Source organism: Dermacentor silvarum, chromosome 5, assembly GCF_013339745.2.
Source record: "Dermacentor silvarum isolate Dsil-2018 chromosome 5, BIME_Dsil_1.4, whole genome shotgun sequence".
Classification (NCBI taxonomy): Eukaryota; Metazoa; Arthropoda; class Arachnida; order Ixodida; family Ixodidae; genus Dermacentor; species Dermacentor silvarum.
In genome coordinates, this window is record NC_051158.1 from 113,259,743 (window position 1) to 113,285,436 (window position 25,694).

Sequence of the window (25,694 nt, forward strand, 5' to 3'; positions counted from 1 at the left end):
GAATTACGTAGCAGTCACACAATCTATATTCTCACTGTTCTATTCAATCTCACAACAGAGCTAGCCACTCCGTTTTCCAGAACAAGTGGAGAGGTATATAGAATAATTTGATCGGCTGGACTCTCGGTTCTCGAATGTCACGGGTGCCATTTCCAGCGCCAGCGACTGCATTCGGATAGGTGCGGAGCGCTAAAAAAATAATAATAAACTAAGCTTGCGTTTCGCGATTTGCGGAGCGTTAAAGATCTCCACATGGCAAAAAAAATTCCGAGTTTTGCAAGATGGCGTACCTCGCAACTGTAGTGCTATCCGGAATGCTAAATCCCATCAATTAACTATTTTGTGGAAGTGTTCCTATCGTCGAGGTCATGGTAAAAAAAAGTTAGTACCTCATAATATTCAAAGCCCGTCGGCTTTTGTGGGGGCTCAAAGAAAGGATGATATGGTTTGAGCTCGACGTTCGCGGCCCGTTCCACTTCGACCACTGTATACACCGCGGTGTGGCATGCACGCAGCAGCTCAGCACGAACGCTAATGCGTGTACGCACATGAGCCAGCACCGGAAGCCAGAACGCTGCCTTCGCTGCGACAGAGCCGACTGAGCGGAGTGTGACAGAGCGTCCCCTTACAAAAAATGTTGTTGGAATTCCATTGGTTTTCCATTGATATTTCGTGCCACCATCAACAAAAAAATTGTGGAATTTTTATTGGTATTTCATTGTAGATTTGTTGAGTAGTCATGGAAAAGTGGCCACCGTGAATCCATTGGAAATCTGTTGTAGTATTATTGTGTTGTTTTTCCATTGGTTCGTTATTGTATATTCATTGGATTTAGATCGAGAGGAATTTTCATTGTATTTGCATTGTACTGGGATATATCTCACTAAGGTCTAAAGTAGCAATATTTGGCTCACTGAAGCTGAATATTAACTGCAGCCAACAGGAAAACAAAAAAAGGCACATGAAAAGGCATTTTTATATAGTGATTTTATTTCCCTTGTGAGGGGAGAGAATAGGCTTTTATATAAGAAACACTTGCGCCTGGAAACTTCGTGCTGGCATATTCTGAAAAAAAAAAGATGTAATCAGTAAGATAACCAACATGTACCATCATCAATAGCAGTGAAAGATTATGCTTAAAGCCATAAAAGTAAGCAAGTTATATTAGTGCTTAAAGCTTTTGTGGCTTAATGCAGGTGAAATTGTTCTGCCTAAGGTATAAGAACAGTATAACGAGCCATGGTAAATGTGGCAAGAGTGATATCTCTGCTGCGACACAGGATCGTCAATGAACTTCTATGCAGTGAACTATGAAATAAGTGCATATATGCAATAAGTGAACTTCTATGCAGATTAAGCTAGCTTGATGTTCTTATCATGCACGAGAACAGACCTAATATTTTTGTGTTCTTGCCTAAATGCTTATCACAAATTACAACTTTAAAATTAACATATGGTCACTACGTCAACACAAGGCTTGCAAAGCATATTTGAGAATATTGCGTCTGTTTGCAATGCACTACTTCCTGTATAGCTCTTTTTATGACTAAGTGAAAGACCTCAAATCTTCATAAGGTCCATGACGCCTGCTGAACTAAATGAACTTCATGCATAACGTGCCTGTGACACAAACGTGAAGAGGCTCTTCATCTTCGTATGGCTGCTAAGGTCCTGCTAATGGCGAGGCCAGCATTTAGCATTTGTAGGGTTAATGCCACCTTGTGATAGCAATAAGCTATATGTGAGAGCTGAGTGAAGCCGAGAATCTTCTATTAAAAAGATTTGCAGGTCTTTTAAAAAAAAAGAGCAACGAAAAAGGTAGCGTGTCGCAAACAGCCAACAATGTTTTGAAATGTGCCATCATAGTCATCTAGAGCACAAATACACCTAGGACTGTGTGTGTGCTAGCGGGTGGGCTATGATGAATTCATAACTCAATCGATCATTTATTTTATCTCTACTTTAATGCCCTCTGGTTTCGACAAGATGTGCATTCGTGCCTTTCGCTTTCATTTCATGCTTCTTGGCTTGATCAAAAATATCTGGATACACCTGAGATTCAGGTTCTTTCTTTTTATTGCTTTTTCTTTTGCAATATCCAAACCATACATCTCCGTTCTCGTTTAACTAGGCCCAACAAAGGAAACACTTGCATACACACAAATTGTCTTCTAGGTTTGTCACCCCTACTTGGATTAAGCAACACTAGTAGCCCTACACGTTCTCTATTACAAGAAACCTACACCTTCTTGTTTTCTTTCTGTCCTCTTTCTTGAACACTTACAATTCCCTCACCTTACTCTATGCACTGCCTGCATCATTCTCATCTTCCCCCAATGAAGTGGGGGAGCAGAAATCAGGTGCTGGCTTGACTTAAGACAATTCCCTTGCCAAAATGTTGGTCCTAGTGATATTTTTGTTTAACCATTCTTCCAGCCTTCTTTTTCTTCTGCAAGTTCTGTCTTGTTTGAATTTCTGCAAACATTGTGTGCTAGAACCGCTTTACGAGATTAGCATTTTAAAAATTTATGTATGATGTGACAATGTTACAAGGCTCTCACCAACAACATTGGCATGCTGCGCTTGCATCTTCTTCCAACTTCTTTCGGGGCCTGGGATGCCTCGTGAACTGTTGCACTTGAGTGGCACACATGCTGCATAGATAGTTTTGAATGAAAAAAAATTACCATAGCTATTTTTTCTAGCAGCAAAAGGAACGTAAAAATCAGCAGTATGAGCACATCATAACTTCTTTTTAAGATCCCACAGTATTCAATATTCCTTATAAAAGCTGGCACGGATCGAAGGCTAACAGGAACAACATTGTTGCAGTGTTTTTCTTGTCCATAGTCATGGAATTCCTACATAATGCTGCTAGAGGGCCTCAACACCTACACACTCATAAGTATTATGGAGCACGTGCACAGGAACTTTTTACGAGGAAGGGCATGTTCAACTGTGGCTTGTTGTCTTACCACTGTTTATTCTGTGTGTAAGAATATTCACGAACGCAGGTAACAGTCTTAAACATTCTTTTTACATTCACACAAAGCATTAACCAGTTGGTATAAGAATGTTTTCTGCTGCTGATGTGTCACGCAAGTTTGCATCAGCAACTGCCATACCCTTTTCTCCAGATGCTGTGGATGCCGCTATTTAAAGAATTGTATAAACGCAGTATTGTGCAAGCTACACAACGAAATGCCCTCAAGTATAAAAGATGTAAATAAGCACTTGATGCTTATTTAGGTAAGTGTATGTTGGTACCAGCTACTATGTTAACACTGTTTTTATGTGACTGAATGAATCAGTTGAACTTTTTATTGTTCACGGCATATGTTTTAGATATAGTGAAATACCAAGAACCAATTTCTTTTACCGACAGCTTTTCGCAGAACATCTAAAGAACTTCAACAGAAATGTCTGACAATATAACATCGGCTAAAGGCACTTTTCTGCGCCGAGTACATAAAAGTCGCAATTCTTGTCAGTCCTCCGACTTGCATATTTTCTCTCTCTGGCTTGCATACTTTCACACATCTTATTTTCCATTTTCTTTTGCGCGAAGGAATATACTTATAGTAACACCTGGCTAGCGTGTTTTTTCTATCATACGCCACGAGTAAAATATTGGTTTTCAAATTATTAACAGTATAGAACAATAATTTCGTAGAAATAGTTTTGCAACGTGAAAAAGATATCCAAGGATGGGAGGGAAACTGGTGGCGTCGATACCATGCGCTGTGAGCATTTATTTTCTTTTTTTACAATACGATAGCATTCCATTCGCGAACAATCAAACTGACAGTTTTTTTAGACATGACGCGATATCGTTTACGACATTTCTGCATGATTATTTTAAACGATACAACAAAAAGACGAACAGCGAGTTCGATGTTTACATAAACAGATGTGGCATGGGCCCCACTGTAATAGTACCACTTAAAAAACAGGCTCATACATTATGTTCATCAATCACATTCTGGGATTTTACGAGCCAAAACCATAATATCATTATAAGCCACACCGCAGTGTATGGCTCTGGATTAAATTTAACCACCTGGGAATCTTTAAAGAGCACCTATATCTAAGCACGAGCGTTTCTGCATTTCGCCCAATCGAAATCCGGCTGCCGCGGACTGAGCTGAACCCGCGACCTTGCAGCGCAACGGGTAGGGACGAGCATGAGAACAGCGCCCCTGTTTAAGTGTTTTGTTGCAGTTCAGTATTTAGGTGGTCTGATTGCGACACAAACTAGCTTAAACTGCAGTACAGATAAATCGGCCTGGCTGCTAAATGCTCAGCTTAAACGGACGACATGCCCACACCTTGGCGCTCCATCGGCGGTAGGCGAAATGCAAAGCGCCACACGCACACCGGACCTGCCCGACACAAAATTCTTTGACACTGGCGCCGTGAACCAGGCGTGAAACATACATTCTGCTAGGAAATCAGTTATACACACAAAACGAGACAAGTGCTTACCGCAGTCAAAGTATCGTTGGTCAGTCGGCGTTCCTTTCTTCGTGCCCGCGTCCACGCAGCCGAGTCGGTAGCATACCTCCGCGTCAGCCAATGCACGGACGGTATATAGATACATCCCGCTTTTCGTCTTGTACGCTCTTGACAATATGTTCCTTATCGCGCAGCAGCAGATGACAGCACACACTCACGTGCTTAGAGCTCACGACACACACGTGGCGCACATGCCGACCAAGAAAAAAAAAAAGAGAAATGGCGACAAAAACAAACGCAAAAAAAAAAAATGATATACCAATGTTGCTTGTTAACTTTTTTAGTTTTCGCTAGGTTTGGTAAAAACATCGAACATCATTTTTTTTTCGAAAAACTTCAGTATTTTATTATATGTCGCCAGCTATACAAAGAGTGTAATAAAATAAAATACCTCCTTGTGCAAATGACTATTGGCTGCGTTAAAACAATCATTTAGTGTTGAGGACAACACTTAGGCAAAGCCTTCGAGATCACCTCAGCGCACCAGATCTCAAAGGCCACACTTCGATCAATTTGGTCACAAAGCAACCGATCGAAAATGATCGCGAATCACCACTGTTCTGGCTCATTCGCTAAGAACTTGATTTCTCAGTCGCGCGAACGCAGCGGCAAAGCTGGTTAACCAATGCGCTGAAGATTATGTTACGCGGCGATGATGGCGCGAGCAGACGTGAACGGCATCAATCGCGAAATGTTTTGTTAATGCGATTGGGCAGGTCGCGCTTGCTGCTGTGAACATGAGTCTCCATCAATCGAGTCGCCATTTACAGATGTTGTAAATCTTGAATAAACCAAGCAGGCTAGGTGACATATGTCTCCGCCCTGTTTCAAAGGTTTTTGATGCCGATAAATATAATAATAATAATCATCATCATCATTGTGGCTGGTCGCACGACCTCTGCCAACCGTCGGTGGGAATCGCACTGCATTTTGTTGCATGCCTTGCCGTAAAGTAATAGTGAAAATTTACTCGAGGTCGCCAAGCCACTGGCTCTGTATCCGCGTGATAGCTTGCGATGCCACGTAATAGACATTTTAGTAGACACCAGTGGGATCCATACATCGACGTATGATGGGTTCGAAACACAAGTTCAAAAACCAGTCATCTGTTAGTATTCTGTCTGCTTCTGCACGCATTTAGCAAGGCATGAAGCTAGGCATGCTATCGCCAGCCATTGTAAATAAATGATGAGGGGTATTAGCGCAACAAAAGAGGCGCTCAGTGGTTAGCTCGTGGACAGCAGGAAACGTAAGTTTGGGCAAGTTGGTGCGTCATCCTGAAGTATGTGCTTACAGCGCGAGGCTACACGTGGGCGGAGAGAAGTAAACACGGACAACGTTTTCACTGTTTTGTCGCAGGGTCTCTTTTCTGGATCCGCCAATGGGTAGGACGGGGGGAGGGGGGATTGGGGGAGGTGGGAGAGTGACCTCAAAAATTCAAGAATGACAATCTTCGGCCTACGATGGCAGCGCATATCCGAACGTAAAGCAAACAGTTAGCCAGGATGCCTGGCTTCCCTCATTGGATCGCGCGCCTTAAGTGAGAAAATGCAACGAAAAATCCATGAAAATTCGTTAACAGAAAACTTATTGAGCAATGCACAACGGAATTTTTAATGAAATCTTATTGTGCTGGCTGATTGAGTGTTGTAATTTCATAGAATTTCCATGGAATCAATGATAGTTCAACAAATCGACAACGGAAATTCAATACTCATTTTTGTAAGGGGATCTACTTGGCTGTGTAACCCTTGCAGCCGAATGCAACCCACCGCGCTAACTCAGTGTTTGTGTCGTTAAGCTCCTCAGGGGACGTGTTCTCGGACGATGATTTTCGGCGATACGATCGCTTTCGAGCGACGCAGTGCTCAACCATCCAATAAGCTCATCCGGCTTTGCTCGACCAGCCAATTAGCGCGCGCCTGATGGCCGAGGCGATAGTATCGCCGAAAGTGATCGTCCCAGAATACGTCCCTAGATCGAGCTCGGGGGTTTGAATACCGGCCACGGCAGCCGTCTTTCAATGGGGGCGAAATGCAAACACATTCGGTTACTTTGATCAAGGCGTACGTTAAAGAACTTCAGGCGGTTCAAATTATTCCAGAGTCTAGGGGGCTGTAAGGCATCACCTAGTAGCCAGCCCTCAGGAAGCCTAATTAACAAAATAAAGTTGTTTCCTCCTCCCCCTTTCCCCTGGGGTGTGCCTCTTAATTAGATGGTAATTTTGACACTTTAAACTCCATAATTTGTTTTTTTTCTTTTAAACAAAGTACGCTGCACGTATACGTAGAGTTCTAACCCTTCACACGCAATCTAGTCGATCTGTTCCTGCTTTTGGAACATAACTCGCTCATTGAGGTCACGTATAAGCATGAAGACAGCTTACTATTCAATAGTACGACTTGTATCAATAGGGAAGAAAGCTTCCCAACGCTACGCTATTCTAACGAAGTCCCTTTATTACGGATAGTAATGGCATAGATTGGTGTTTTAGGAGGTGCACTTTAAGGATTTGACGAGAAGGTGGACCTGTTGCCCTCTCTCACTCCTGCCAGTTTCTGTCCTTTCTAATCAGAAGGCGCCATACACCAGTTTAAGCAATGTATCCGTTTTTAACACGTATTTTGTTTATTGTTATACAACGCATAATTTATAGGAGCTCAACATCCAAAAATAAATAAATTGTGTAAATATGACGACTGGCCTGACGTGATATAATGTTTTTTGCGACCCGTTGAAAGTTCTCTCTATAAAGATTGGGCTGGGTTCGGGGGAAATAAATATAAATTTAGAGACCTTAGAACATCCAGCCATATGGACCATGTATGATGGAAATAATATCAGCGGGCCTCAATTTCAGGGACACATTCTTGGTTCTCAAAGAAAATGCCTAACTTTAAACGCTGAAATTGCTTGGATGATGCTACGGACTGAATGAAGCACGTTGAATTACTGCATCACCGTTTCGATGGCATTCTTGTTCTGTTAAGTGAAGCTTTTGTGAAGCGCTCAGCAACGTGCCATTGCCTTGACATTATGGCCCACCGAATGTTAACGCAGCCGTCGTGGCGTTAATTTATATATTTATAATTGTCGCGGCTTTAAAGCTGTTCAGAAGGGTGGTGGCTGCGGTTAGAGTAAGCAAGTGCAGGTCTTCGAAACCGGTGGAATGCAGACAGAAGTTGAAGATTGTGCAAACTGGAAAGTGAAAAAGAGACTTTATCGAAACACGCAGGGAGACATGAACACAAGCTTGTCAGCAACTCTTCAGTGTGTCGAGAGATATTGAAGACAAGTGGAAGAAAATCAACTTGTGCAGGACACAGAGACTGAAAAATATGCGCAGTGATAGCAAAATGCAGGTTATCGTTTCTTCATTCAACGTTTTATTTTTGTGCATGGTTGTCTGGATGTTATTTTACCACCTCATATTTTCTCTTAACCAACCCCCCCCCCCCCCCCCCCCCCCTTCCACCAACAAAAGAAGAAAACTAAGAAAAAGAAATGCATAATGAAAATCTCTATAGCGCCGAACTGCATGCAAAGACAAGTTGAAACTCATTCTTTTTCAGCGTAAATGGGAAGCACAACTATTAGGGCTAACGTTGGGACCGGCTTGTTGTACATGTTGAAAAAAAAAGTTGTCGCAGTTTCACCTGAAAGGCGAAGCATCAGTTGCGATAGCAAATTTGTAGAGAGCTATACGGAGTAATGATAGCAGCTTTATCAGCTGTATAAACTTGGACATGCAGCAGCACCGGCAACACGCAGAACTGTTGTCGACGCCGTCGGCGTTTTGCCCACGTTCGCTCAAAATGCGTGCGGCGTTGGTGACTGTTGCCGGAGCCTCTGATATAGATAGGCACTTGGTGCCGCAGCTAAACGTCGCCTCCCTTCCCTCCCCCTCCTCCCCCTCCCCCACGGCCTTTCGCGCGTCGGAAGAAGGCACGTTTGCTCTACATATATGGTGATTGTAAAGGAGGAAAGAGACGCCTACTTCTGCAGCCCTTAAGGGAGCACAGCGAAGAACGCGCGTTTGTTCTCTGCCGTGCGTTCACTCCCCGTGAAAGCGCGCGTCCCTCGCGCCCTTTCACTCGTACATACAGCGTTCGGCGCGCGGCGACGATTTCATCTCCATTGACGTCATACGGAACCTCACGGCGACGGCGACGGCCACGACGACGGCAGAAATCTGCTTTTGAGTGTCTATATAATTGCTATCGCAATAAAAACTTGTTACAGAGTCACTAGAACGAAGAAAGGCAAACTACACACACGACGCACGAACAAGCGCGAGGTCCAGGTGTCACGTGTGTCCTGTGCGTCCTTCGTTCTTGTGACCCGGCAGCCAGTTTGCCTTCAACTGGAAGCATAACGCTTGCATGATTTTAAGCGGAGGCAGAAAAAAAGAAGAAAGATTCTTATGTAGCACCCCCCGACGAACTTCCCCGTGAACTTATTTTCCAATGAGCATCCTCCTTCAGACGCCAACACAATGACGAAGGATGGCTTACTGACAAGGATTCGGGGTGGGGTAGCCCGCACCCTCGTCACCTGCAAGAGAAAGGGCTTCACAGAGGGCGAAGCTACCTGCCTCAAAGCAAGAGCCTAGCACAAGACACTGATGTGTACGAGCTGTTCTGGAGTGCCATAGGTATCAGGTATATATGGAACACCTTGTTAAGAGAAAGGTGCAACAGCAGTGACTGGCATGTGGATATATTTAGGTGAGTTCAAGAAACCTCTAAGCATGAGGCCTTTCTAAGTCCTTGCGTGATGCAGGGTTGCACCCATTAAATATGTTTTTTTTTGTTTTCTCGTCTGCCTTAAGGCTTAAGGAAGCCTTTCTCGAAATTAGAAAAATATCCCTTTTTTGTTAACTGCTGATCGAGGTTGGCGCGACACAGCTTTAGCTGAAACAACTACTCTGGGACGTACAGTTAGCCAGCATAAGAAACAAGCTAAAGGATTGTTCAAGATAATAACACATTTCGCCGATTTCCCGCACTGGAGAAAAAAAAATATTGCAGTCTTCGAGATTCGCAAACATTGTACCCGTGTGACCGAAGCGCGATGGCCTCTGTGAAATTTTATTTACTGCTTTATTTTATTAACAGCTCTTCGCCCGAGCCGTAGGTCTGTATTTTAATGGCGTGCCGAAAGGCTTTACCCTTATAATAGAATGTTGCATTCACAGCGTTGAAACCTATGTTCTGTAGACCCTTGTGAAACACACCATCCTGTCGCCTAGAAGAATGGAACCCAAGCAGCATGGGCTGAGCTGTCAACTAGACCGGTGGGAAGGGAATTTACGATCAGAAATATTCCTTGGACGCAATGCTTCGCTAAAAAATAAAGGCTCAGTGGGGAGATGCCCATTTCTACCACGGAAACTTCTGAGGAAAGGCGTTGAGACACGGATAGATGGGTGAAGCGATATGTAGAGCCACGGATACCTTTCGAAGTAACACCTCACAGAAGCGGCCTGAATTGAAAATGTTTCTTACAAATGTGTTACTTTCTCAGCGTTACTAAAAGCAAAATAAAAAAAAGCAGCGAAGGCGTACTTTGAAACTGACTAAATTTTATTCGTTCTGCTTATGGTTGCATTGGCTCGAGAGGCGCAGTCTGTTGCAATACTCACTGAAACAGATCACTTACCCCTGAGGCTGTAAGCAGACGAAATAGCTATGGTACAGAGTGTGTGCACTGTGCATCGAAACAGCAATCGGTCTTTGATCGGCTGATTTACCGCCCGTTTTATTGCATAGGAAAAATGGTGGCATTAATGATGACCATTGCTTGAAGTTTTAAACATGCAGCTTCAGTCACACCTCGCCTCCAAAACACGTCAATGAACATGTATTCTTCGTTTATATCAGAATCGCTGACATAGACAAAAAGTCTGATATGCTTGTTTTGGCAAAATTCGAATTGGCTTAGTCACCCATGCTCAAATGATTTCAAGATTATCTTCAATTATTCATAGATGCCTCTGTACACAGCGACGATCAAGGCGCCCCTGAAGATTTAAAATTCTCTTGGACTCAACTATGATGTACTTATATTTCATATACCACATGCAGCTCATCTAACTGCACAGCTAGAGATCGATGTTGCTCGAAATTACGTGCAAGAGTAGTTAACCGCGTCGAAGATTGCCACCTTTACGGATTCCCCCGCTGCCCTCAGCAGACTACAACAAAGTCAAATTGATTGTCCAGTTGCGCGCAGCATTACCGACTCTGTCACCAAAATGACATCGCGTGGGATATCTCTCGTTGCCCACTGGATACCTTCGCACTAAGGGAACGCCGGAAATGAAGAGGCTGATCAGCTGGCTTCAACTTGCGCTCATAACGACTGTGACTACCCAGAATCGTTGTGCAAGCTTGATGACGCTCGTCCACTGATGAGTCGCCGCCTGCCCAAGCAGCGAACGGACCAGCGTGTCGCAAATGCAACGTTTCCGCCCCGTGTTCGCGCTCGATGCTTGCCTTTTCGCGCTAGAACGCAACTAATCAATCTAAGGTTTGGTTGTTTCAACGTACGTGAACGTTTATACCGACAAGGACATGCGAACAGTCCGTCGCGCACGTCTTGCAGTTGCTGCGAGGCGCTTCAGCAACTGTAATAGGAGTGCGAGTGTCCGTCTCACTTTCATTGCGCAGCGCACGTCGCTAGTGAGGGACCACGGCCGTTGGATGAAAAACAGGTCACCTTTTTTTTTTTATCCAGCGGCCGTGGAGGGACTATCACCTCCTTGGCCTGCGGTGTGCGACACTCGGCGAATGTTTGCGCCTCAGTGGTTCTGCGCCTCGACGCGATCAAGCTCATCGCGATCCCCTTACTTTTCTAGAAGTAGCGGACTTATGTTCACGTTTGTATAATTTTTTTCTTTTCGATTGACTAGAGCTAAGACACTGTTTCTTCTATTTTACCGTGGTTTTAGTAGCATGACTTGCAGTAACGGGCCCTACTCAGCGTGACCTGTACTTCATTTTTTTTGTCATCTTGCTCTTTCCTTACCTTCCTACCTTCCATATTTATGCTCCTGAAGATTAGGCAGGCATTGTGTCCCTTCCGGAGGCAGTGTCCAGCCTGCTACCTCGCTGTCCTTTCCTGTCAAGTGTATATATGTTATCAAGACAAATAAGGTTAATAATAATTCTGTTCAACAACATAGTGACCCCCTGCATCAGACCCGAGATAGCTAGATCATCATCATCATCATCATCATCATCATCATCAGCCTATATGTATGTCCACTGCAGGACGAAGGCCTCTCCCTGCGATCTTCAATTCCCCTTGTCTTGCGCTAGCTGATTCCCACTTGCGCTTACAAAGTTCCTAACTTTATCACCCCACCTAGTTTTATGCCATCCTCGACTACTCTTCCCTTCTCTTGGCACTCATTCTGTAACTCTAATGGTCCACCGGTTATCCATCCTACTAATTATATGGCCTGTCCAACTCCATCTTTTTCTCTTAATGTCCATTAGAATGCCGGCTATACCAGTTTGTTCTCTGATCCCCACCGCTCTCTTCCTGTCTCTTAACGTTACTCCTAAATTTTTTGTTCCGTCGTTCTCTGCGCGGTCCTTAACTTGTTCTCGAGCTTCCTTGTTAACCTCCAAGTTTCTGCCCCATATGTTAGCACCTGTAGAATGCAATGGCTGTTCACTTTTCTTTTTAGCGACAGTGGTTAGCTCCCTGTCAGGATTTGGCTATGCGACTGGGCTAAGTGTTCGCCTTTGAATTGCTGTGACCCTCCGCGTGAGTGCGCGAGCTCACCATGTGCTTCCTCCCCACCCTCTTCTTATATCTCATCTTTCTATTTCCTCTTTCCCGTCCCCCAGAGTACGGGTAGCCAACCAGACGCATTTCTGGTTAACATCCCTGCCTTCTCTCTTTCTCTACTCTTCCTCCTGCCCTGTGCCCTCCAGCCCATTTTCATTCTTCCGTAAATTTCCTCCTCATGATCAGGGTACCCTGTGAGTAATTGACCTAGATAAAAGCACTCCTGTACAGACTCTAAAGGCTGACTGGCGATCCTGATTTCTTGTTCTATTGCCAGGCTGTTGAGCAATATCTTTGTCTTCTGCATATTAATCTTCAACCCCACTCTTACACTTTCTCTTAAGGTCCTCAATCATTTGTTGTAATTCGTTCCCATTGTTGCTAAATAGGATAATGTTATCTGCAAACCGAAGGTTGCTGAGATATTCAGCGTTGATCCTCACTCCTAAGCCTTGCCAGTCTAATGACTTTAATAATTCTAAGCATGCAGTGAATAGAATTGGATAGATTGTGTCTCCTTGCCTGACCCGTTTCTTGATAGGTAATTTCTACTTTTCTTGTGGAGAACCAAGGTAGCTGTGGAATCCTTGTAGATATTTGCGAAGATATTCACGTACGCCTCCTGTACTCCTTGATTGTGAAATGCCTCTGTGAGTGCTGGTATCTCTACTGAATGAAATGCTTTTTCATAATCTATGAAAACTAAATAGAGAGGTTGATTGTACTCCGCAGATTTCTCGATTACCTGATTGATGACGTGGATGTGATTTATCGTAGAATATCCCTACCTGAAGCAAGCCTGTTCTCTTGGTTGATTGAAGTGAAGTGTTGCGCTTACTCTATTAAAAATAATCTTGCGCATTATTTTCTACAGTACAGAAATCAAGCTAATGGATCTATAATTCTTCAATTCTTTAACGTCTCCCTTCGTATGGATTAGCATAAAGTTGGCATTCTTCCGGTTCGCTGGTACACTTGAAGACGTGAGGCATGAGTGTAAAGTTCGACAAGCTTTTCAAGCATGATGCCTCCTCCATCTTTGATTAAATGGACTGTTGTTCGACGATATATATATATATATATATATATATATATATATATATATATATATATATAGAATAAATATTTAATAATCAGAACGAGTGAGAAAGAACGCTCTTTCTTCACCCAAGGCGGGTGACCTCGTAAGTCCAGGTAGGCATTGGCCTTATCTGCTTCCCTGGCCGGATTGACCAGCATGACCACTTTCAGCATGACCCCGCATGACCTGTAAGACACACAGAAGAGGACCCTCAAAAATCGTGTAAGGCCATGCGGGGCAGCGAGCATGGCCTTACACGATTTTTGAGGGTCCTCTTCTGTGTCTTTTGTTCGTTTTAGAGCGCAGCTTTTAGGCGCTCGTTTCTACGGCGAGCCTTGGCGTCGGCCGTCGGCGTCCTCGGCGTAACCGAGCGAACGAGCACAGCGAAGGATGAAAGCGAACGCGGAGCGCAGCGGTAGATAAAAGACGGCGACAGCAAATAGAGCGCGCAGAGGAAAGCGGAGAACGAGGGTATGGCGAAAGCGCGAGAAAAAAAGCATTGTGCCGCGCAAGACAGTCTCTGCGGCGACGATGGCCACAAGAGGGCGCCAGAGTAGCACGCGTTGTCTGTTCGGCGATGACGCCAGCAATACCATATATAGAAACAAAGCACTGCATCAGCGGAGGCGGCTCTCTGCGGCTGCTGCTGTGAATCGCGCCCACGCGTCACCCATGCGCTGCCTCTCGCGATATCTCAATTATCGAGGCAGTCGCGTCCCACTCCGCTCCGTTTGCAACGTGCCGCACGAGACAGATTGACCGCGCCAGCCAATATATCGCGAATTGAAAACACGCATGGAGCTGCGCTCAAATCTCGCAATAGGGAGTATCGTAACCAACAGACAATGTTTTTTTCTCAGTCTTACTTTTTTGATTGTTGGGTTCTGCAGGGTTAGGACACTCCATAACCACGTGGTGAAGGCTGTCCATTGCCCCGCTGTACCGGGAAATGTACGGGAATTGGGCTGGGTGCATTATGTGGATTAAAATGCTGTATACACAAGAATTTGGAGGCGCCCCAGAGCCACTGCCTCTTCTCTGATTAGTTTGGGGGCGGCAAGGGATGTACCCTTCTTTCGAAACCGAAAAAAGAAAAATACACCTGCAATATGGAAATTCAGTGCGCCTTGAAGAACACTACCCATTTGCAAAATGTGCCAGACATAATGCATTTGGGGCAAAAGTAAACAAAGAAAGTCGTTATGGAAGTCATGTTTTATGATTAGGAATGAGAATGCATTTAGGAGGATGCATTTATGTGGCGTTCATTGTATTTACGCGTCTTCTTTTTCCGTCCGCCGGTGTAATTTACTGACGGGAATTCAGAGTACTGAGACAAGTAAATTAATAAATATAGAGGGACGGTGCATTACCACATATTTTATGCGTTTCAGTATGTTTATTGTGGCTATAGATCTGCCACGTTGAGGGCGCTTCTGGAGTGCCATATGTGTCTCACTGCCCAAAGGGCCATTCTTGGCCTATCCCCCTTAGTGGGTGCGAGCCATGACAGAGGTACATCATCATCATCATCATCATCATCATCATCATCATCATCATCATCATCATCATCATCATCATCATCACCAAGGGCTATTAAGGGGCGGTACATATCTCAATTTGAAATTTTGTAAAAAAAGATTATGGGGTTGCACGTGCCGAAACCATAATCTGATTATGCAGCACGTCGTAGTGGGGGACTCCGTATTAATTTTCACCACCTGAGGTTCTTTAGCGTGCACCTAAATCTAAGTACAGGGGTACTATTAGGTGGGGGGGGGGGTGATTTGCATCGAAATGCGGCTGCTGTGGCCGGGAATTGATCCCGCGACGTCTTGCTTAGCAGAGCAACACCAAAGCCACTAAACAACCATGGCGGGTCCAATTATGTAAGCTTCTTGTGAATAAGTGCTCAAATACGTCTTCCCTCACTTCATCACGAAGGTAGGAGTTATGTTCTTCGTCGTGCTATATTAAATAAAACCCGCAGCACAATTAGTGAGTAATCATAGCTGAGGGTATGATTACAAGAGAACATTATCATTTCTGTTTTTTTTTACAGCGAAGCTGTTAATAGCTCAGTTTCCGATGGTCGTGTCCGCATGTAGAAAAAAAAAGAACTCTTATTGGCCGTATGCTGTATGTGCGAGTGAAAGCGCGCAACGGACGCACGCTTTCACGGGGAGCGAACGCACGGCGGAGAGCAAACGCGACTTCTACCGTCGCGCGAAAGGCCGTGGGGATATGGGAGGGAGGGAGGGGAGGCGAAGTTTAGATGCGGCACAAAATGCGTATCTTGCGACCGGGCGCAAGGGGAACTGGCGACTCAATCACTCACGCGAAAGGAGAAAAGCGGGAAGGCAGCGCGGGAGGGAGGGAGTGCAGCTTTTGCTCTGCGAGCAATTAACTGCGTACTTGTACTTTGCGCAGCGACGGGCGGTCGCGCGTACCGTATATTGAAAGCGATCTGCAACACGGCTCCTACCTTTGTATGCGCTAAGCTTTCGCCGCTCATTTTCCGTTGAAGCGATAGACCGCATGAACCTTCGCTCACTGCTGCTGGCGCGCTTGCTCACGCCAGCGTTTTGACAGCGCACGTCAGCAACGCGCAGAACTGTTGTCGACGGCGGCGGTGTTTTGCCCGCGTTGGCGCCAAACGCGCGGGGCGTTGGTGACGTGTTTGTGAAGAACGTGCCAACCTTTGCCGTACACCCTATGGCGGTATACCTTAGCGACCATAAGGCCATGGTCCCTGTGGTCCCTAAATCAATAAAAACCACCGGATCATATATATTTCTCATGCTTTAATAGTTCAAATAACCAATTACACTATCGCATTGTAATAGTCATAATTAGAAATACATGATTCCCACAATAATACAGCTTCGCTGGTCTTCCATCTCCACCCCAGTGGAAGGGCTGACAGGTTTTTTTACTTTCTTTTGTCGAGAAATGCGATGTTATGGAGCAGTAGCCGACCGCGCGTATCACAGTCTAGGCTGTTCTTGCTCGAACCCTGGAAATGACATGAATAGTTCCTTTCTACTTTACGTTGGTACAGCTTTCTAACGTATTTCAACTCAAGTGGATTGGGTTGGCTATGGAGGAAAACTTCTGACGAAGTGCCTACTATTTCGCCTACGTCAGTTTAGCTTTGAGGACCGATAGCCGGATTCTGCAAAGTTGGATGAGGTACGCAAAATTGTTTCGCATAAAAAATATGGAATGCTGTACGTGACTAAGCATTGCGTCATCAGCGACCGATTAGCGCAAGATTATTTGAAAGTGAACTTACAATTTTATTGAAATGCGAAAATTTACACACTTAGGAGGAAGTAAAAAAGGGTACCGTGCCTGACATAGGCCCTTCCTCCCATAAACTCGGTTTTGCACCCGAACCAGTGATAACAGACCCTTTGCATTTGAACGGTATATGAGCGCATGTAATATTATCACAAGAAAAAGACATATGTAGGATATATAGGCTTTCTCAGCTACCATGTGCCGCGCTTTTAAAAAGGGCGGATCGTCGTACGCGAATAAGACCTAATGCCTGTTTTTCAATGTCCATTTGAGAAACCGCCAGTAATTGTTTACGAGAATGTTGTACAGCGTTCGAGTGAACTTAAAAGCCTTTAACTTCCTACTTGGTAGCCTGAGAAATGTAAAAAAGAAATACAAATAAAAACGCACGTGACACGTACACTTGCGAGCCGCGATTGTAGAGGTCTCTGATGAACCGCGTATGAACGAACAATGCGGTTACCGTGCTGTGCTGTCACCTAAAGAAATTACACCCTCTGCCCGTAACGGAACCCTGAGTAGTATGTGAAGCAGCCATGGGGTCGACTGAAGTTCCCATTAGTTTTGAGTTCGTCGTTTCCGTTAGGTTGAGGTACGTAGCTACCGGCTTCGCGAGCCCGATCTTCGGGATCGGCCTGTCGCCGCTGCCATTTCGTGGCAGCGGCTCGAGCCCGCTTCTCCGCGGCGCTGTCCACGGCGCTGACACTGGCGTTGACGTTGGCGCTGTCCGTGGCAGTCATCGTGGCGTTGCGGGATGAGAATGAGAGGGGCGGAGCGCGCGCGCGCGTCAATATACCGCGAGCTACAGTGGCGCCCCCCAGCGGAGTATGCAGCGCCTACCGTCGCGCCTCTAACCTAAGCTGCTTCTCATTATCGCGCGCGGAGCCGCAGGTGTTGCCATTCGTTGCGCAATCCGGAGAGGAGAGGAGCGTCGGAGAGGAGAGGAGGAATGCCGAGAGGAGAGCAGATGAGACAAGGAGAGGAGGGGAAGAAGGATGTGCAGTGCGGGTGTGGACGCCGCACGGCGGATGGATGGAGGGAGGGAGGCAGTGACATAGCCCCGACCATAAGCTGCCTCGCATGTAAAAGTAACAGGGCGGAGACGCCTGAGTGGACCATGCAATTTACGCCAGGAATACGCTTTCATCGCGGTGGTTCACGGTATAGCCACAAGCAGACTGTCTCGCTTTAGAAGAAAAGCGTTGCAGCTAAACATTGTGTCCTGGTTTGTGGATTGAACGACTGACCAATGCCTTCCTGGGGTGGTCACTGTACCATCTCAGATAACCAAGAGACTAGCAGACCACAAAACAAAGCTAAATTAATCCACAAGGCAAACAAAGCGCATGGACACTGAATATGGCTAATCAGTGCTGTGGAACCCGCAAGGTTGAATAGGTTTCATGAAAGCGAACGCTGGCCTCCACCCAACTGCAGCGCGTTTCTAGAAATGCTTTTCGTTCTGAGAAACCCGTATTGGGTTTCAATTGCAGCCTCGTGCTGCAGTAGGGTTGAGCCCATTTGTTCCGTTTTATGAAGCTTGTTTCACCTTGGAGCCTTCCGCATAACTGATTTGCCATAGTACCTGAGTGACACCGATATTGAAAGAAGCCCGCCTCTTCTGTGACTCTTCGCGTGTATGAGGGAACATAATCGGTCGGCGCCTATACACAAACTCTTTCGAGTTGGACAGTGGTGTATTTGTCACTGCATTGCTCTTTGTTGTACCCGACTACCCGACACACACACACACACACACACACACACACACACACACACACACACACACACACACACACACACACACACACACACACACACACACACACACACACACACACACACACACACACACACACACACACCACACACACACACACACACACACACACACACACACACACACACACACACACACACACACACACACACACACACACACACACACACACACACACACACACACACACACACACACACACACACACACACACACACACACACACACACACACACACACACACACACACACACACACACACACACACACACACACACACACACACACACACACACACACACACACACACACACACACACACACACACACACACACACACACACACACACACACACACACACACACACACACACACACACACACACACACACACACACACACACACACACACACACACACACACACACACACACACACACACACACACACACACACACACACGTCTTTCGCATTTTCCTAAGAGCACGTACTCGGCGCCATCTAGCGCCACGGCCACGAAGCCTGCGCTCGGCTTCCGAAATGCATGGCGCGCAGGTGCCTGTGAACGCCGAGAAACGCGTCACGCGGCCATCCCTCTCGCGCTTCTTTCTGGACACGCTTCGTCATCCACTCGCGCCGCCGAGAAGTCCGCGCGTGGCCTACGTCACGCGAAGCGTGGTGCGCCTTTGATGCGAATGCTGAGAATCGTTCGCTCGGTTGCCGCACAGTCAGTGGCACGTAACAAGCGGCCCAAGTTGGCGAGTGCGTCATTGAACGGCAGCCCATACCCAGTGCAATAATGGCGCAGCCTGCTAAAGCGTCGGGTTGCTGTCCTTGAGGAAACCATTGAGATGTGGATCCGGTTCCGCTCTTTTAAGGGAATTTTTTTTTCGTCGTTGCCGAGTGGCACATAGAACGGCACACAGCTATACTGGCAGATACCACGTCACCAATTTGCCAACAAGGAGGTTCTCCAAAGGCCAGCACGTGGCGAGTGGCACACACCCAGTTCTCCGAGTCGGCGTCAATGAGTTCCACCGAACTGCGCGACACCTGCCCAGTCTCGAATCTGTACAGCGATCGACGTCGGCGCGAAAAAGGTTAGCTGAAGTGATGCCCATATGTGCACCCTGCCACATTACTCGGTGACCGAATTTAGAGAGCTTAAAGTTGGGCTAGTTGGTGCTGCGTTAAGTGCGTTGTAAGAATTACCAGCGTAAAACCTTAAGGAAGAAAGCAAGTGGACAGAAAGACGGAGATATAGAAAAGCCAGCGTCTTTCGGTTTACTTGTTTCCTTGTTTAGCGTTTTTCCGCAGGGAATTCTGACAGCGACCCAAGTTGGTCCGACGGTTGGTTTTATTGCGATAGCAATTATATGGACACTCAAAAGCAGATTTCTGCCGTCGGCGTCGCCGTCGCCGTTGCCGTCGCCGTGAGGTTCGGTATGACGTCAATGGAGATGAAATCGTCGCCGCGCGCCGCCGAACGCTGTATGTGCGAGTGAAAGGGCGCGAGGGACGCGCTCTTTCACGGGGAGTGAACGCACGGCGGAGAACAAACGCGCGTTCTGCGCCGTGCTTACTTAAGGGCTGCAGAAGTAGGCGTCTCTTTCCTCCTTTACAATCACCATATGATAAGTGGTTCTTGAGGGAAAGGGAAAGGTTGACGCTATCTTCTGCAGCATATGTAGAGCAAACGCGCCTTCTTCTCACGCACGAAAGGTCGCGGGGGGGGGGGGGGGAGGCGACGTTTAGCTGCGGCACCAAGTGCCTATTTATATCATAGGCTCCGGCAACAGTCACCAACGCCGCAGGCATTTTGAGCGAACGCGGGCAAAACGCCGACGGCGTCGACAACAGTTCTGCGCGTTGCCGGTTATGCTGCATGTCCAAGTTTATACAGCTGATAAAGCTAATATCATTACTCCGTATAGCTCTCTCCAAATTTGCTATCGCAATTGATGCTTCGCCTTTCAGGTGAAACTGCGACAACTTTTTTAATCCCGTTCCGTAAGCACAGCAGCGAAATGCCCTACCGATTCGACCATGGACTACACGGTGAACCCAGGGAGGCACGAAAACGGTTAGGTATACACACATACATACATAGCTAGCCCCCGGAAAGTATGTGAAGTAATCTAAGCATGATAACGCAATAAAACAATTGTAATAATTGAAATGGTATTGAAGCGCCCCAGTAGGGACGTCTACATCGTAGCTGGTACGTACTTTCGTGATGTTATCCTATGAATCAACATGTACACATTTGTCTACGCGATTGGTGTCTTTCAAGTCTGCCCAATAGTGGCAATATAATGAAAAGAAATAAACCCTCCGCTTACTGAACGTGGGTAAAGTTCACTTCGAATATAGAATATTACCACACGCGTCACGCCTTGAGTTTTCTTTCGTTAGTGTTGCGTCCCGAATCGGCCGGGCGCATTCTTTGATTGTTTCCCATCGAGGCAGGCCCTTTCATGAGCGTCGCCGAGACGGCGACAGTGCCAGACACCGACGAGACAGGCAAACAAGCGCCCCAACTAGGCAGTGCGCATTCTTTAGGTGCTTCCCACGATGCCACCCCCTTCATCAGCAGCCGCCTACTTGGCGACGCGGCGCAACACCAGCTGGGACGCGATGACAAAGAAGCTCACGAAGCTTGCCCCCCTTCGTTAGACGCGGGGATTAGTGCAAAGGCCATTCTCCCGACCCGGGCAAGCTGACCGTCGGAGGGCAAGAAACAGGTCACCGACTTTCGTAGAAGGAGTGTCAACCCCCTGTTTCCGGATTGCCTCGTCCTTGCTTCGAAGGTGCAACATTGGAGGCGGAGTTCAGCGAACAAGACGGCCCGTCTGATTGGCCGCATCAAGGTCATCTGATTCCCTAGTCGGGTCAACTAGGGAAGACCGATGTTTTATAAGGGGACACCTTGCGTGCAGTGGCGTGTCCTGACGAGTTCTGACATGTGCTCAGACATGTAGTGAGCTTAGACTTTCAAAGTGCTCCCCCATGGAGTGGGCTTCGATATTTGGAGCCACTGTAAATATGTAGAATAAACCCTTTTTTCTCTCGCTCTTACTCCCGGACGTACTCATCCCTTTGGCTGAAGGATCACCGGCCTAAACGCTACCCGAGTCTCAACAAACCGAGTCTCAACAAACTGGCAGCAGCGGCGAATTAATCTCAGACCCGCAACAACGGATGGCAGCGCTGAGATGAAACGCCAACCCGTTCGTAACAACTGGTCGAAGCGGTGGGATAAATCCTCACCCCCGTTCATAACAAACTGGATGGCAGCTATGGGATGAATCCTAGCCCCGAGCCGCGAGCAACTGGATATCCATGGTGAGATCGACCCTTCAGCCAACGCCAGTCGCCGGCATCTCGTTCGCGACCAACTGGATGGCCGCAGTGAGATGGACCTTGCAGCCAACGCCAGTCGCCGGCAACTGATTCACGAGCGACTGGATGACAGCGGCAAGATGGAGCCTGCAGCCAACGCCAATCGCCAAATGGTTCGCGAGCGGCTGGATGAACGCAGCGCAGCATGACTGCATGGTACGGGGTGAGTGCCTGGCTTTGCGCTTGAGTCATCGGATCTTTTAGCCTAGACTTTCTAAAAACCGATGAAGCGTGTACAACTGCCCATTTGATACTGTGGTTGTTGCGCATCCAAGCAGAAAGCAGCTTTCAGCATAGATCTGAACCAGCTACTTAAGCCAGACCTCATACTTGTGTGGGAGTAATCGGGAAGTGAAGAACTACCGTAATTCTTATCAATTAAAGGCGGCCCAGGATTTACGTCTTCTTTGGATTGATTAGATGCGGTGGAGGAGAACTTGGAGACTTGGTGCTACTTCTGTGTGTAGGCGTTTGGTATCTGCTATATTTTCCAGGCTTCAAATTCTCTTGGGAAAACAGAATTGAACCGCTGGTAGTTTTTTTACTTGCATTGCAATTTGTGCGGGTTTCGCAGCAAGTATTGTGGAATAGCTGAGCCAAAGCCTAAAGTAGTGACCATGGACCTCATGAGTTTGACGAGAGCTAGCTTGTTGCGGTTGTGTGAAGAGCTCGACGTAGAGGTAGAGGATGATAAATCAGAGGCCGAAATTAGAGCCATTTTAGAAAGCAACAGGAATCAGGAATACTTTGAATACTTCGGCAACTCAATTCTAAAAGAGCAGGAACAGGAAGCAATTGAGAATGAGGAGGAGTTGAAAAGACAGGATTGGATTAAGCAACAAGACGAAAAGATCGAAGCTCTAAGACAGGAGATTGAAAGATTGGAACAGGGTTTTGAAGTGGAGCAACAGAAATGTCAGGCACCCGCAGTAGTAGCGCACGGAAAGTGCAAAGGAGTAGCACGCACGGTTCTACCGATGGTAGAAAAAGAGGCTGATCCCCGTGAGCCTAATGGTACGTTCACAGGTGAGGCCAGATCCGTAGACCGTGACGTAGTTCTTGAGAAGCCCATTAATGGGGACCGTATTGAGCGCGACGAGATACTGTGCCAATGGAATACTAGAGAAGCAGCTAGGCCAGCTGTGGACGATTTGGCACAGTTATCCAGGGAGTACGTCGCGAAGGTAGCTCTTGCAGAAGCCCGAAGTGGCCCCGAGTCGTCAGACAAGAGCACCTGTGCAGAGTCTAATCGGTCAGGAAAGTGCGCTAAAGCACAATTTAGGCAGGGCAGTGCAGTTGTGAACAACTCCCAGGAATACGAGCTCTGTTTCGCAAAAGATAATAGCTGCATTGTCCCTAAGTGTTTGAAGCTCTCCGCCAGTCGAGGTAGCACTGAGAGGAATGATTTACCCGCAAATCATTCGGACTGTGCCTGTGCGGTTGAGACGGAAATAATGACCGATGAAATAAGGGCCGGTCAGCACGAGATTCAAGCGGAAGGCTTGCAAATGAGCACTACTAAACGTGCTAGGATGAAACGGCGTCGCAAAGTCGGGAATGCGGCAGACAGGGCAACGCGGCCGAACAAAGGCGCTAAACCCAGTGGGGAGCGCAGTCAAAGAGTTCGAGCGGCGCGTTTGTTCCTAGGAATGTTTTCAGAGAGATCGCGTCCGAACCGCCGAAGGACGAAGAAGGGAAAGGGCCGTTCAGCTCGAAAGTTGACAAAAGCGAAGGCGGCGCGGAGGGGGCAATTATATTCCCCCTCTTTGGGTTCTTTTCGAGGTGTTTTAGGCATGACACTGCAGAGCGAGCCGGTACGGCGACGCGAATCGGTCACGCGCGGCAGCGGAGTCGTCGCACGGCGCCCAGAAGGCATGATGCCTGTTAGTTCAGTGTCGGGGGTGGGCAGCAAGGAGATTAACCTACATGCCCTTTGTGCAACCTCGTTGACAAGACAGACTCTCAGACCGCGCCCGCCTCGAGTAAGGCTCAAAGATACGGCGCCACCATAAGCTACTCGGACTCAAAAGCGACTCAGGTTTTGCGGAAACATCATTTTGTTTGTTGGTTTCTTTATTTTAGTGTTTGGTTAAACGTTTTAAGATCTCCGGAATAGAGATCATTTCGATGTGCACGTTTTGAGCATTGTTTAAATTGTTTGTTTTAGAAGCTCACTAATGTATGTTTGAAACTTTGTTTTTTTCGACGTGTCTTCTTTTTTTTTAAGCAGATGGACTATATTTTTGTAAGAGATACGCTTGCAGCGTCAGGTCCAGGTTATTGGTTTAAAGCCTGTAGTGGCGCGCTTGATTATCACTTCACTTTTTAGAAATGTTCTCAAGTCTTGTAATGCTAGCGTGTAATTTACGCAATATTTTTTTGTTGTTTTTTAGTGTGTGGGCCCTTTGTGGATATGAGAAGGAAATTGTTAGTGCGTGAGTCGCACGTATTACATGTGAATTTTGTCCGCAAAGATAAAGCGACTCTGATACTACATCCTTGATGCTATTGTGGCTCTTAGTGGCACTGGTACGTGCGATACTAGCGGATGCAAGACTGTCCATTGCTTTTGTGCTGCGTAGGATATTTAATTTATCATTTATTTAGAGCATTTTCGAACATTCTACCTTTGCTCTCTGCAGCACGACGATCTAGTTTTGGTGAACTCAGAGGTTCATGAGAGCTCGCTTTGGCGGCACAAAATTTTGGGGTCCAAATTATTGGGACAAGCGAGGCCTGGTGGATTTAAATGCATTTCGGGCGCTAGCACACCGTGCGGCACTTGGTCACTGGGAATGACTCTTCCGTATCGGATATTGCGAGAAGATTGCACAATCCTGATCTAATTTCAAGATTGTGGGCTTCAGCGAAAGGTTTGGGGATTTGATGGCTGCTTTTGTGGTATTAGTATATAAGGGCAGGTGCGTTGATTTGTTTGCTAGGCCCGATGGCTCTCAGTGCGAGCAAGGCGCTTTCCTGTGCCCTGTGGTTCGTGTGTGTGCTTGTGTATTCCCAGGGAGAAGGCCACAACGAGGTTAATGCTGGGACCTCATGCTCGAGTGTGTCATCGGCCATCATTTCAAGAGGAAACCCCGAGCTCTCGACCAACCACCGACGCTTCGGGCAACCTGACAGCGGGTCACCCTCAGGTCGGATCTTCCGGCGGGGGAGGAGTCTGTTGCGTCCCGAATCGGCCGGGCGCATTCTTTGATTGTTTCCCATCGAGGCAGGCCCTTTCATGAGCGTCGCCGAGACGGCGACAGTGCCAGACACCGACGAGACAGGCAAACAAGCGCCCCAACTAGGCAGTGCGCATTCTTTAGGTGCTTCCCACGATGCCACCCCCTTCATCAGCAGCCGCCTACTTGGCGACGCGGCGCAACACCAGCTGGGACGCGATGACAAAGAAGCTCACGAAGCTTGCCCCCCTTCGTTAGACGCGGGGATTAGTGCAAAGGCCATTCTCCCGACCCGGGCAAGCTGACCGTCGGAGGGCAAGAAACAGGTCACCGACTTTCGTAGAAGGAGTGTCAACCCCCTGTTTCCGGATTGCCTCGTCCTTGCTTCGAAGGTGCAACATTGGAGGCGGAGTTCAGCGAACAAGACGGCCCGTCTGATTGGCCGCATCAAGGTCATCTGATTCCCTAGTCGGGTCAACTAGGGAAGACCGATGTTTTATAAGGGGACACCTTGCTTGCAGTGGCGTGTCCTGACGAGTTCTGACATGTGCTCAGACATGTAGTGAGCTTAGACTTTCAAAGTGCTCCCCCATGAAGTGGGCTTCGATATTTGGAGCCACTGTAAATATGTAGA

General features: G+C 47.0%; 1 protein-coding gene and 1 long non-coding RNA gene across 2 annotated transcripts in view; one reads left to right on the plus strand and one right to left on the minus strand.

The window, feature by feature from the left end:
• Window positions 1-25,694, plus strand: part of LOC119453719 (gastrula zinc finger protein XlCGF8.2DB-like) — a 489,906-nt gene that overhangs the window by 343,085 nt on the left and 121,127 nt on the right. The gene's annotated exons all lie outside the window — the stretch shown is intronic.
• On the minus strand, window positions 980-4,816 carry LOC119452558 (uncharacterized). Its single transcript, XR_005192016.2, has 3 exons — window positions 4,486-4,816; window positions 2,562-2,654; window positions 980-1,065 (listed from the first exon to the last, which is right to left on the minus strand). It is a non-coding gene; the product is annotated as an uncharacterized LOC119452558 (long non-coding RNA).